Here is a 13,551-nt window from a genome sequence, read left to right on the forward strand (position 1 = left end):
GTTATTGTGAACATGAAACACATTCAATCTCTGTGAACATCTCTCTTCCTGAGGCCTTATCTGGCACTTTGCTTAACTCCCAAGAAGGATGCTTTGGGCCAATACAATCTTTGAAGATTATGCGGGTGAAATGACCTCATCTTAATTTATGTTGCCCAGAACCTTGTGGGTTATAGTTATGAGGAAATGAAATGAGTTCTGATTAGATATAACAGAATGGATGAAAAGGAAGACATTGATAACATCAAATTTTAAAAGAGTAGTTGAATATCCAGAAAAAATTTATTGAGCACTTACTCTCTGCTAGGAACGATAACAAGCACTTGAAATAGGTTTAGTTTCATTCCTACAGAGTTTTACATAAATAAGGAGGGGGGTCAGGGAGAAGCAGGCCAAAGTTGGGTTATAACAGAGAAGATAGAATTTTAAGGACAAGGGAGCAGCAGTGAGTATAGTCTACGAATTTGAAGAACTGAAAATGAAAGGATGATAATATATTCTTTTGAATACCACTTTATACTTTATATGGTACTTTAACACCAGTTTTATTTAATTTCAAGAATAAAGTTAAGTTACATAGAATGAAAGATAAAAATCATACGATCATCTCAATAGATGCAGAAAAATCTTTTGACAAAATTCAACATCCTTTCATGATAAAAACACTCAACAAATGGGGTATAGAAAGAACATATCTCAACATAATAAAGGCCATACATGACAAGCCCACAGCTAACATCATACTCAATGGTGAAAGGTTGAAAACTTTTCCTCTAAGACTAAGAACAAGACAAGAGCGTGCCTACTCTCACTGCTCCTATTCGACATAGTACTGTAAGTCCTAGCCAGAGCAATCAGGGAAGAAAAAGAAATAAAAGGCATACAAATCAAAAAGGAAAGAGGAAAACTGTCTTTGCAGACAATATGATGTCATATATGGGAAATCCTAAAGACTCCACCTCCATCTGTGGATCTCAGATTCCAATGGAATCCACCAAAAAACCTAGAACTAATCAATAAATTCAGTTAAGCTGCAGGATACAAAACCAACATATAGAAATCATTTGCATTTTTATACACTAACAACAAAATATCTGAAAAATAAAGATAACAATCCAATTCACAAGAGTATCAAAAACAATACAATACTTACGTATAAATTTAACCGAGGTGAAAGATCTATTAATCTTTATGATTAATTGAAAACTACAACACTTAAAAGAAAATGAAGACACAAACATATGGAAAGATATTCTGTGTTCATGGATCAGGAGAATCAATATTGCTAAAAGTTCCATATTAGTCCAAAGCCATCTATAGATTCAATGCAATACCTATCAAAATTCCAATGGCATTTTTCACAGAAACAGGAAGAGCAAACCTTAAACGGTAAGTCATTTTGCCTTGATGACCAATCAAATTTGCATTCATAGGAGCAGTAAGAGAAAGTAAAGGCAAATTAGGGTCAGATCATTGGAATCTGAGATCCATAGATACATGTGGGTAAGAAGAAAATGGGTCTGAGTAGTTGACTCAAAGAAATCAACATTTTTAAACTGTTATAGTGCAGTTCACAAACAGCATAAGAATCACCTAGGGAGTTTTATTGTAAGTAATCCAGCTCCAGACATTCTGATTCAGTAGGTCGAGGTGAGAAAGACCTTTTAGAAACACTTTGCTGCAGATGAGAAATCTGAAGATCAGGGTAGTATTTATCTAAGGAATAGAACTGGGATTCAAATACAAGTCTTTGAGTTTGAGTTCAAAGTTCCTATTTTCTACACTAAAATGTTACTCCAAGTTACAAATACATGTTATTGAAGGAATTAGTATAATTCCTTAAGGTGGGGACTCAGTAAGTTAGTGAAGCTGATGATAATAACTATGACAATAAAGATTCTTTAAATGTTTAGGAAAATGGCACCTTGCTAAGTAAAAGCAAGATTATAGGGCAAAAAGAAAATCTTCTTCAAGGCTAGAATAGATTTATTTCAGCAACACAGAATGGATGATTATAGGAAAAGATGTAACATATGTCAATGTTTGTCTCATCCATTTGGGGGGCAAGCTAGTTCCACTTTTACTAATATACACTTCTCACTGGTTCATTATCTTCATTCATTTTAGGACCTTTCACTCCCCATCAAATTCATTTTCTTGACTACCTCATTCTTTCTCCAAATTAAGACTTTGTTTCTCATTATTAATGATTTGGTAGTATAGACTGGCAGCTATCAACTAAATGGAACTGTTGTGAAACTGCAAGCAACCAAAACATTTAAACTTTAAAAAGCATAGATGGTAGAAATAAAAATTCTGGCAAAAGCAAGTTAAAATAATACCAGACAATTTTTAAATTCTAATCCTGAGATTAAAGCAGGCCACACAGTATCTTTTCCATCTACTGTTACTGACTTTGATTGTATCGTAGAGAAATCTAATTCTTCATCTGTTAGAGGCTGAATTGATTCCAATATTCAGTAGTCATGTCCCAAATGGCCCCATGATAAAATATGTTAGAAGCATGAGCGATTTCAGTAATCTTTTCTTGGTTACTAGTCCAATACTCCATTAGTATTAATTTGTTCTTCAAGGTGAAAAACATTTCCCTGAACATGAAGATAAGTGATTATCGCCACTGACATGTCTCTTTAAGCTCAGGCTCTAGACTGATTTCCTTCAGCATTAGGAAGCAAAATAGGATTCCTTTATAATGGCAGGCTGTCCAAGGCCTTTACTCCAAAAGAAAATCAAGAACTCTCAAATGCGCACCATGAAACAGAACTACAAATCAGGTGCATTATGGCAAACGAACAAGGTAAATGTGACATGCGGCTAAGAGCTGTCAAAAATTAACTTCATCATTATCTGGAGAGTAAGATTAGAATAAAGTTGAATTATTATCAAATTTTCAACAAAATATTACAATTAACTCCTGAGTATAAAGTATAGATTCTCAGGGAAATCATAATAGCTGAGTTCTTCTGTTAGGAAGATTAAATTCAAGTTAGACATTAGAGAGAGATCAGAGAGAATGAAAATATCAAAACAAAAATTGGCTGATGTTGCATCTACAGAGTAGATAAAATGATCACTTCACAAACTTCATAAAATTCGAATATATAAAAGTTTAATTAGGAAGGGAGTTTGCTGCCTTTGGATACCTTAACAGAATGCTCTTAGTATTAAGATATTTTAGTGTCAAACACATTTTAAAATGTGCACAAAATAATACTATGCATCAGTTGAGCACATCATAATCAGCAATGATCATTAACAATTGGGGGAAAACGTAGGGTGTAGGCTTAAGCCCATTTTCTTTATGATTAACTGAAAAAACTGCTTCAAAAATAGGCCCTCTCAACTTATACAGAAAGAATAACAGTGATGAATTAAAAAAATGTTTATAACAAAATTGAAAATTTAAAAATTTAATAATATAATTGAGATATATGTTCCCATATTCTTATAGTAGATTTCCTTTTTCTATGTTATCAGGAATCGAACATGGTATTTGCAACGTAAGACTTCTTTGTTATCAGTAAAAGAGATGCATTACTACTTAAGAAAGGTATGACTTGACCTAAGATGTTTGTGATTTTATGTTGTGAGGAAGTTTATAATATAGTTTAACTGGGTATTTCACTTCATCTTCAAATCAAATGGTGAGGCATTCATTATTTGAAACATCAACCAACAGAGGAAGTTCTTCTGAGATTAAAAAGACTCCTTGTTAGAGCTCTTCCATAGGTATACACTAAATTCAGTTATTAAACAGACTTTTGATGTCCATTGTGTATCATATCAATTTAACAAATGTTTATTAAGCACATGAGTGAGGAACTATGCTATGGATACATACTCACACACAGAGATCAATATTTCCCTGTCATCAAAGGGCTTCTAAGCAAAGCCAAAAAAGAAGATTTTGCACCAATACTACACAGCAGACTATGAAATCTGCATAATAGGTATATAAATAAAATTAATGATATCTGATCCAAATAGTTGGATCTAAATAGGAGGATCAAAAAAGGTTTTGCGAAGGATGGTTTTCAATAAGTAAAAACAATAGGGAAAAGAATTACACATGGATAAAACATGTGAGCATAAGCAGAGATAAGGAAAGACACACGCTTGAGAATAATCTATTTGAAAGACACACACTTGAGAATAATCTATTTTACCAGAACATTAAATTTATCTAAGACATTAATGGAAGAAAGCTGGAAATATATGATGAAGCTAGAACATGGAAGGCCTTGAATGTCAGAGTTAAAATTCTGTTCTGTACTGAATTTGTATAGTGAGGACCAGTGCTAGCTTTGAGGAGAATGAAATAATCAGAATTACACTTAAGGCATATTGATTTGGCAAGAGTATCAAGAATAAATTGGGGCAAGTGAAGAGAGAAAACTAGAAGATAGGATAAGAGGCTCCTGCAATAATTCAAGTGAAATTGCAAGATGGTGGGATGATGAAAAGGTAAGGGTAGTCAATGTGGAAGGTACTAATGACAGACAGGCTGACCTAATAGTTAGAATCATGATCTTGTAAGATAGCAAACCTAAGTTCAGATAGCAGCTTCACTTTTTGATAGTTCTATGATCCTGGCCAAGTTATTTTACTCTTAATTTCCACATTGAGAATAATAAAACCTACCTCATCGCACTGTTGTGAGGAATAAAGGAGATAATGACTTTAACATGCTTACCACAATGTCTAGAACTTAGTTAAAACTTAGTACTTAATAAATGCTATTTTCAGAGATCAAAGCTTGGAAACTGTTTATTGATTTTTAGCAGCCACATTTCGCTGTTGGTTCACATTGCAATTTTGGTCACTTAAACACCCAGAACTTTTTGCATGAACTATTCCCCCAAATTAAACCTCTCCCATCTTATATCACTAAATTTTTAGGAATCTAATTGGGGATTTTATATTAAGTCCCATTGAATTCTGTGTTTTTACTTTGAGCCAAGAATCTGTTTATTGAGATAATTTTTCATGTAAGATCAATTATTTGCCATGTTTGCTATTCCTCCCTAACATGTGCAGACCTGACTATAATAGATGATTGGTTTTTTCAAAGAAAAATACTGACTATGACTAATCCAAGAACTGAATATTTATTTAGCATTTCACTAGAGAAATCCCCTCTATGTTGACATTGAGTGATTATTAGAAAGTCTAGACAAAGCTAGACAAAGTCTATGAAACATAAAAATCAAGATGGCATGTTTTTAACAACACAAAAGAAAATAGCTCTTTTTCTGTGACTGACAGAAAACCATATTAAACTTTTCTTTTTTTTTTTAGTAATGAGTAAACAAAGGCTTGAAAAGATCAAACATCTTCCAAAGGTCACTCTGCTAGTAAGTGGCGGAACAAGAATGCAAACCCAGGTTTATGCTATTAACTGCTAGACTAAGTTACCTCCCTAAAAAATTGAAACTCCATGCTTGATGGAAAAACACTTGTCCTTGTACTCTGAAATTCACCTCCAAATAATTAAACATGTTTTTCGATGATGATGGTTTATTTACAAGAAGATGTGCACTCACATGCAGTGTCTGCCTTCTTATGTATTTATTCATTCAATGAACTTTCACTGAGAGACCACTACATTCAAGGCATTGTGCTAGGCAGGATGTGATTACAGAGGTCAATCAAATACAGATCATGCCATCAAGGAGTCTATAAGAAGTAATATTTAAAAATGCATAAACTTACAAGACAAAATAGAACAGAGATGTGACATGAAAGATAAAAGCAATTGTGTCTGAAATTCAGAAGAGTGTCTCTTTTATCCTAGTAGCCATTTATCTAAAGGATCTTCTTAGATTCACTAAAGGTACAAATTTTCTTCCTAGGGTAAAAATAGAGACAAAAATCTTACCATTCTGATTCTGGATTTTTCCTTGCGTGTACATTTAGTACATATATATGGTTAATGGTATCAGTTTCAAAATACAAATATAGGTCAACAGAATCTATGCATTCCCTAAATCCTGGAGAATCTGTTAGGACAAACCAAACCTGGGCTTAATACACAGCAGCCTTGAGTCATCACTTCCAAAAAATTTGTTCAACTATGTAAGACATGAATTATTAAAGTTACAAATACCCTTCTGAATATTATATTCCCAATAAAATAATAGTTACCACTGCTTAAGATTTAGCTCCACTATTTAAAAAATTCATATATGCTAAAGAATCACTTACAATCTTGTAAGAAGAACACTCTATATAGAAAATTCATTTCCCAAAGTACTCTGATTCTGACAGGAACTGGATGAGATAGCCACTAAAGTCTCTCACAATTCTGAAATTTCTGCATTCCTGATATTAAGCTCTAGAATTGTGTTAAAATATGTTTGAAAGTTAACTTTGTATCAAAAACACCATTTGAATTTTAGGCAGCCTAATTTGAGTCTATTTTAAGACTTGAAAATTTTGGCACCAAATTAACTATATTTTCCTATAGACACCCCTCCCCACCCTGAGAGTGCTCTCATGCAATTTATAGAAGCTTGGCATAAAAACTGAGAAGTTGAACCTGAAATCTTAAAATGCTAAATATCTCATACTTCAGAAAGCTTAAACATAATTAAGGATTCTACATTGGACCGAAAGTGAAATAACATAAAAGAGATAAGCGAGAAGAGTTAAATAGCTCAAAACCTGCCAACAGGGCTTCCCTGGTGGCGCAGTGGTTGAGAGTCCGCCTGCCAATGCAGGGCACACGGGTTCGTGCCCTGGTCCGGGAAGATCCCACATGCCGCAGAGCGGCTGGGCCCATGAGCCATGGCCGCTGAGCCTGCGTGTCCGGAGCCTGTGCTCTGCAACGGGAGAGGCCACAACAGTGAGAGGCCCGCGTACCGCAAAAAAAAAAAAAAAAACAGAAAGAAAGAAAAACCTGCCAACACAACCCCTTTCAAACAATAACCTTTAGATGCTGCTTGTGTCTAGGTTTCCCCTCAGAAGAAAAATGACATAATGCATTTCATCCCTGATGCTTCTTATTTATTTCTTAGAAGCACAGGCTGATGAGGCAATAATGCCTTTTTAATTTTATATCTTAAAACAATGTTTTCCTGAAACATAAATTCTGAAATTTGCTCTAATGATCTTATGTTATCATCAAATTTCTCTAAGGCATCGTGTGTTCACATTTAAGAGTTGTGTACATTGTTTACAGACATGGAGGGAAAGCTGCAAATATGACTTGGAAAAACAAATGAAGAGAATAGAAAATTTTTTTCAGATAATTTTATATTCTTTCAAAAACCTAAATTTCAGGGGTTGAAAAGAATGTGAAGATATTTATATTTCTTCAAAATTTACATTCTAGATTATATAATGTCTTAATTCAACTTAGAAAATGATTCCATATGCATATTACAAAAGAAATAAAAACAGACTGACTTTTGAATTAAAATTTATGCAAAATAAAATGTAATTTTAACTTGAGATGCCCTTCACATTAAATGTAAAACCTTCCATCAAATAGATACAATCATAAGAAGAATTTAATTTCTAATTCACTTATTTTAGTAAAATTATTCAAACTACCACCTTAAGGCTAATATTTTAATAAAACCCAAACCTCCAATACAAAAATAAAAGTTCTTACATAAGACGGCTGATTTTGTATTTTAAATTACTGAATTAGAGCACCCTCTATCGGAAGAAAAAAGCAATAAAAGCTAAACTGATGAAGAATAGTTAAAATACCCACAAAATTCAAGCCAAATAATTAATATGAAAAATACAGTTATTAATAACATAAATGCTACAAAACATATTTTCCTTACATTTTGATTTCTTTTAAATTTTGGAATTATTTTTCATATTACAATGAAGAAGCTGAATGTTTCATATAATCTAAAATTAAAGTTTAAATGAACCCAAGTGCCCATCCTCAGCCAAAAATGTGAATAATAAACAAACCTGTTTTCCACATTTGATATTGCATTAAAATATAGAAATAATTGTAATTTAGGACTGTGGCTGGACTATACTTTGAATTTTCCTGAATGATAAACTAAAAAGCTCCCTAATTCAAGAGAGCTCTTACACTGGACAGTATGGGAATTAGGCTGGGCACCAGAAGATCTATCAAATTTATTTAGATCTAAAATTCTATAATCCTGTGGTGTTATCAAGACCTCAGTTCAGATGCATCATCTGAGGCCTGAATTACCTCAGTAAGGTCCCAGCAGATTTTTGGTCCTCTAGGCCAATAATGTGCATGTTAGAATAAGCTTTTTAAAAGAACAATGCTCAAAGAATCAACACTGTGAAAATGACTATACAACCCAAATCAATCTACAGATTCAATGCAATCCCTATCAAACTGCCAGTGGCATTTTTCACAGAACTAGAACAAAAAATTGCGTAATTTGTATGGAAACACAAAAGACCCCAAATAGCGAAGGCAATCTTGAGAAAGAAAAAGGGAGCTGCAGGAATCAGGCTCCCGGACTTCAGACTATACTACAAAGCTACAGTAATCAAGACAGTATGGTACAGTACTGGCACAAAAACAGAAATATAGATGAATGGAACAGGAGAGAAAGCCCAGAGATAAACCCATGCACATATGGTCACCTTATCTTTGATAAAGGAGGCAAGAGTATACAATGGAGAAAAGACATCCTCTTCAATAAGTAGTGCTGGGAAAACTGGACAGCTACATGTAAAAGAATGAAATTAGAACACTCCCTGGGCTTCCCTGTTGGCACAGTGGTTGAGAGTCCGCCTGCTGACTCACAACAGTGAGAGGCCCACGTACCGCAAAAAAAAAAAACAAAAGAACACTCCCTAACACCGTATACAAAAATAAACTCAAAATGGATTAAAGACCTAAATGTAAGGCCAGACACTATAAAACTCTTAGAGGAAAACATAGGTAGAATGGACATATATACACTACCAAACGTAAAATAGATAGCTAGTGGGAAGCAGCCACATAGCACAGGGAGATCAGCTCGGTGCTTTGTGACCACCTAGAGGGGTGGGATAGGGAGGGTGGGAGGGAGGGAGATGCAAGAGGGAAGAGGTATGGGGACATATGTATACGTATAACTGATTCACTTTGTTATAAAGCAGAAACTAACACACCATTGTAAAGTAATTATACTCCAATAAAGATGTTAAAAAAGAAACAAAAAAAAAAACAAAAAAAACATAGGCAGAACACTCTATGACATAAATCACAGCAAGATCCTTTTTGACCCACCTCCTAGAGAAATGGAAATAAAAACAAAAATAAACACATGGGACCTAATGAAACTTAAAAGCTTTTGCACAGCAAAGGAAACCATAAACAAGACCAAAAGACAACCCTCAGAATGGGAGAAAATATTTGCAAATGAAGCAACTGACACAGGATTAATCTCCAAAATATACGAGCAGTTCATACAGCTCAGTATCAAAAAAACAAACAACCCAATCCAAAAATGGGCAGAAGACCTAAATAGACATTTCTTCAAAGAAGATATACAGATTGCCAACAAACACATGAAAGGATGCTCAACATCACTAATCATTAGAGAAATGCAAATCAAAACTACAATGATGTATCACCTCACACCAGTCAGAATGGCCATCATCAAAAAATCTACAAATAATAAATGCTGGAGAGGGTGTGAAGAAAAGGGAACCCTCTGGCACTATTGGTAGGAATGTAAATTGATACAGCCACTATGGAGAATAGTATGGAGGTTCCTTAAAAAACTAAAAATAGAACTATCATATGAGCCAGCAATCCCACTACTGGGCATATACCTTGAAAAAACCATAATTCAGAGTCATGTACCACAATATTCACTGCAGCACTATTTACAATAGCCAGGACATGGAAGCAACCTAAGTGTCCATCAACAGATGAATGGATAAAGATGTGGCACATATATACAATGGAATATTACTCAGCCATAAAAAGAAATGAAATTCAGTTATTTGTAGTGAGGTGGATGGACCTAGAGTCTGTCATACAGAGTGAAGTAAGTCAAAAAGAGAAAAACAAATACTGTATGCTAACACATATATATGGAATCTAAAAAAAAAAAAAAAAAAGGTTCTGAAGAACCTAGGGGTAGGACAGGAATAAAGACACAGATGTAGGGAATGGACTTGAGGACATGGGGAGGGGGAAGGGTAAGCTGGGACGAAGTGAGAGAATGGCATGGACATATATACACTATCAAATGTAAAATAGATAGCTAGTGGGAAGCAGCCCCATAGCACAGGGAGATCAGCTTGGTGCTTTGTGACCACCTAGAGGAGTGGGATAGGGAGGGTGGGAGGGAGACGCAAGAGGGAGGGGATATGGGGATATATGTATACATATAGCTGATTCACTTTGTTATACAGCAGAAACTAACACAACAATGTAAAGCAATTATACTCCAATAAAGATGCTAAAAAAAAAAAAAAAAAAAAGAACAATGCTCAGAGTCAGCCAAAACAATTCTGATTTAGTTGGTCTGCCATGATACCTCAGGGTGTCAGTATTTTCTGAAGTCTTCCCAGATAAGTCTAATGTATGACCATTGCTGAGAGTCACTGTTTGAATCCCTCCCCAGAACATCTGACATATAGTTACCACTTTTATCTTCTAAAAATGTCACCTTCATGAAAGAACTCCCATACTCAAAAGTTATTCCCCTCAGCATCAATATTAAACTTCTGACTAGCTCCCAAATCTAATTATTTGTCCCTGTTCTCTAAGTAAATAGTTGAGTGGTAAGGGGTATGGCTCCAAGCCCCAGACTGCCTTTGTTCAGATCCTGGCCCTGGTACTTACCGTGTAAACTTGGGAAAGTCATACAATTTCTCTGTGCCTTCGTTTTCTCATCTGTAAAATGGGAGGAATAATACTACCTATATCATAGGGTTAGTGTGAGGATTAAATCGGTTAATATAAATAAAGTGTTCCATCAGTGTTAAATATTATCGTTACTTATCCAGCTTTACTCCCCATTACATTTCAAAACAAATTCTTATGGTAAATCATCCTCATGTTAAATGCTAGGCCTCTCCTTTGTGCTTTTGCACATCCTATTTCTGCAGGCTAGAATCCTCTCCCATTCATTCATTCCAATACAAGTGCAAAGAATGTGTCCCCTTCCTCCATATCCCAGTTTAATTTCTCCCTACCACCATGAAGACTTCAATGAATACCTATAAATCACTAACCTCTCCCTTTAAAAAAACATTCCTTTGGCCACAGGGTAGTTTATTATAAGAAATGTAGCTGGGAAGTAATGACATTGGCTCTGAGTTTGAATCCTAGATCTGCCAATTGCCAGCTGAGTCATTTCCCAAATCTGTAACTCCATTGTTAGGATTACTGTGTGGATGAGGTGGCATAAGTCATATGAAGCATTAGAACAGCAAATAGCAAGCACCTAATAAATGTCAGCTCTTGTAATATATATTTGTTGTTTATATGTTAGTCTTGTCTGCACGCTGCAATTGAAGACTTCTTGGGGTAGAAAGTTTGAACTTCCTGAAGTCAGAAACCACATCTCATTATTGCTATTATAAATTCTATAGCTCACAACGTGGTAATGACCATCTATATCAGGTGATCTGTAAGTACTCAATTAAATTTTTTGCATAATTTGAGAGTATAATTCATTTTAAAAACTTGGAAAAACACTTTTGATAAATGGAAACAGATATTCAACAAAACAAGAATGACCCAAATAAAACACAGGCTGTAGAGAAGATTCTAAGAAATTGCATTACTTTTAAACATTCAATAACAAGTTTCTATCGGATTCAACTTCTGAAAGGCCACTTCCAATAAAGCCTTTTATGTGTCTAAAATCCTTTAGATTTTTCTCATTTCCTAAAAAATAAATACCAAAATTCTCACCCTGACATTCAAAATCATCCATGGCCTGACCTTGACCTATCTTCTAATCTTATCTCCCATTGTCCCCCTTTATAAACTTTATTATTCCAGATAAATAGAACTGCTTGCTCTTACTCATATGTACCCTGTGCTTTTCTGCCTCACGTAACCTTTAATATTTTGTATGACAATATTTTCAAAGAACTCAATATAAAGTTTGTCACAGGAACAAACAGTGATTGCTTGTATGGAAGTACAAACTTTAATTTTGAACTTAACTTCAACTTATGAGCATTCATTTCTCCCTTACTACTATCACAATAACAGTCTTTGACTTACAGAAAAACTTGGCCATCATTTCCCCAAATTATGTCACCCTCTAAATGCCAAAAGCCCCTGCCATCCCCACCCAAAAGCTATAAGTTTGAATTACGTTCTCCAAGCAGATCATGTAGAGCCCAAAGTGCACAAGATACCAATTGAATAAAAGAAAAAAAATTAGATCTTCTATTTTACACTTATTCTTTATCTTCTTCACTTGAATTTCTCTTGTAGTATATGCCCCATAATTTATAGCATATATTCATAGAATACATGTGTGTATATATGTGTATATATATATATATATATATATATATATACACACATATAAAATTATAAATACATTTGGGATGTTTGCTCAAAATTTGTTTACTACTGGTACCTACAACAAGAAAAGTTTAGAAACCACTGGTCTAGAAAATTAGGGCTTTCAGAAAATCTGTGGGTTAAGAAGTAGAGGGTCCGAAGCAGCCACTTAGTGGACCTGAACACCATGTACTGTTTATGTAGGATAAATATGTTTTAATTTCTAACCAACTTTCAAGAAAATGTTGAAATGTAACTGGTTTGTAATTGGAGTTAACAAAGACCTGTTTTAGATTTATTTAAAACAAGGAGTTTTGTCCTAACATTAAAATTACTACAGTAAATATTTCATCAATATAAAAATTTCATTTGGTAAAACCTACAAGTATTTACTTCAGTATATATATAATTAATCATAATAATTCAAAAGAGCTTTTATTGGCACCAATAATGTGATGTTTTCAAAAGACAGGGTGACAAAGGATAAAAAGAAAAAACAGGCCTAGAAGGTAAGACTGGCCATGGACCTAGACAAGCAAATACTACCCTGGGAAACTGTCACTGCTCACATTAAGTAACTAAATGAAGTAAATGTTCTCATAACAGTCACTATACTTAGCAACTGTTTTTTTAGCTTTCATAAATAAAATGACATACTTAACGCAATCCACTCTATTATGGGCTTTTGAAGAAAGTGTAATATTTCTATAACAAACTAAGTTCTAAAAGTGAGAAAAGGTTTCATATCATAATAATGCATTTCCTTTAATACCAATGCATCCTATAAATCCTTCCTCTATAGGATAAAAGACAGGTACACAAATCTTGACTTTAATCTGATTGATTCTCTACAATTTTTCTTGCTATCGTGTTAACATAAAAATCCAAATAAGCAAGCATCTCTAACACATGATTTAAATTCTGAGCTTATAGGTTGCATGCAAATCCATTTGGATTTGCATAAGATTATAGAAATATGCAGGTCAAACTTTCCACAACATCTCTCACCTATTATGACTTACGGAGTGGCTGGGGAAGTATATACGCATGGCTCA

General features: G+C 34.2%; 1 protein-coding gene across 7 annotated transcripts in view; it reads right to left on the minus strand.

Annotated features, from left to right (window-relative positions):
* ANKS1B (ankyrin repeat and sterile alpha motif domain containing 1B) overlaps positions 1-13,551 on the minus strand; it is a gene marked incomplete at both ends in the record, with an annotated part of 1,159,914 nt that overhangs the window by 933,084 nt on the left and 213,279 nt on the right. The gene's annotated exons all lie outside the window — the stretch shown is intronic.

Source organism: Grampus griseus (assembly GCF_964374135.1).
Source record: "Grampus griseus genome assembly, chromosome: 11".
NCBI lineage: Eukaryota > Metazoa > Chordata > Mammalia > Artiodactyla > Delphinidae > Grampus > Grampus griseus.